Raw genomic sequence first — 1,381 nt, forward strand, 5'->3', positions numbered from 1 at the left:
AAAAATGCATATATATCTTTGCGAGTAGTGATCAGGCGATGGAACTTGCACGAAGCAAAAACGCAGATAAATTGAATTCTGTAAAACGGGGATGAAACTAAGCACGCGATTGGTTACAGCGTCGCAGACATCGAATTTAACGCATCTGATTGGCGTTTGTCTACGTCATCAGTGCTTCATGTGGTAGCAATCGCAATTTTGCGACAAGCCTGAGAGGCGTTTTGTTCATTATAAGTTCATAAAGTTTCGAGGTGGAAGGACGTGTTTTCGCGTCTCTTAAATTCAACTTATCGAGCTATTAGTTTTAATTTGTTCTTCGTCTGAAAGGTTAGTTGTTAGTTTGATTGATTCACATTCTATTACTATTATTCGTATTTGCCCACAGCATAAATTAATTTGACAAAATTGTTAAGGGTTATATCTTCAAACATCAGGTGGCTACGACACCATTATTAATGTTTTGTTATTTTATTGGCTTTTAATTGGTTTTTTATTACGTGTTTTTGTTTTATTTCATGTTTTATTTATTTAATACGAGTGTTTAATTCTTTTTTTTTTAACTATTTTCCGCATATATTTTGACTTTCATTTGAGAGAAAGGGAGAAAAGTGAAAAGGATTAAATATTTAAATTTTCTGCGTAACAGATATCTATTAAATTAATTGGTTAATAATTGTTTTTGTTTGTTTACACAGATTAGTTAACAACTGTGAGAGATTGGAACTGATATCCTTTGCTTACTGAAAAGATAAGTCGTCTCCTATGGTGTTTTAGCTGTTAATTTTTCATCTTGGAGGCTCTTGTAGTTAATTAAGGTGAACATGCATACTATATTTTCTATATGTAGTGTATTTATTTGATGCTAACAAAGAAAAAGGTTCAGCATTATTTTAACAATGTATCGTGCACGTTATTTTATTAATACTTAATTAATTATGTCTAAACACTTTTTCACAAGATTTCATTTTGCAGGAACATTNATACAATCTACAATTACTTCAAATAAAATGAACAAAAATAAGCATGCAAAATAAAAACTAAATCAAATTAACTATAAGAAACTACAAAAAAAACATGCAAAATAAAAAATTAATTTGAATAAAATCAACTTAATGAATTCTACTAGATAGAGCATGCAAGATAAAGAACAATTTCAACTACTGGGTCATCCTTGTCTTCTCCAACGTCGATCTGAAACAGATACGGTGGCAAACAGATGAATAAAGAGCAATTTAAGTTAATTATATCAAGTTTTCTCACCTTAATTAATTGTAGAACGTAACGTTCCAATGTTTACAGGTGTGAAAAGTAAACCAACTCCAGGAGGAATACTGTAGCAGAGAATTTCTTATTTCAGTGGAATTCAAATAAATATCCAGTT

Source organism: Agrilus planipennis, unplaced genomic scaffold (genome assembly GCF_000699045.2).
Source record: "Agrilus planipennis isolate EAB-ADULT unplaced genomic scaffold, Apla_2.0 scaffold181, whole genome shotgun sequence".
NCBI lineage: Eukaryota > Metazoa > Arthropoda > Insecta > Coleoptera > Buprestidae > Agrilus > Agrilus planipennis.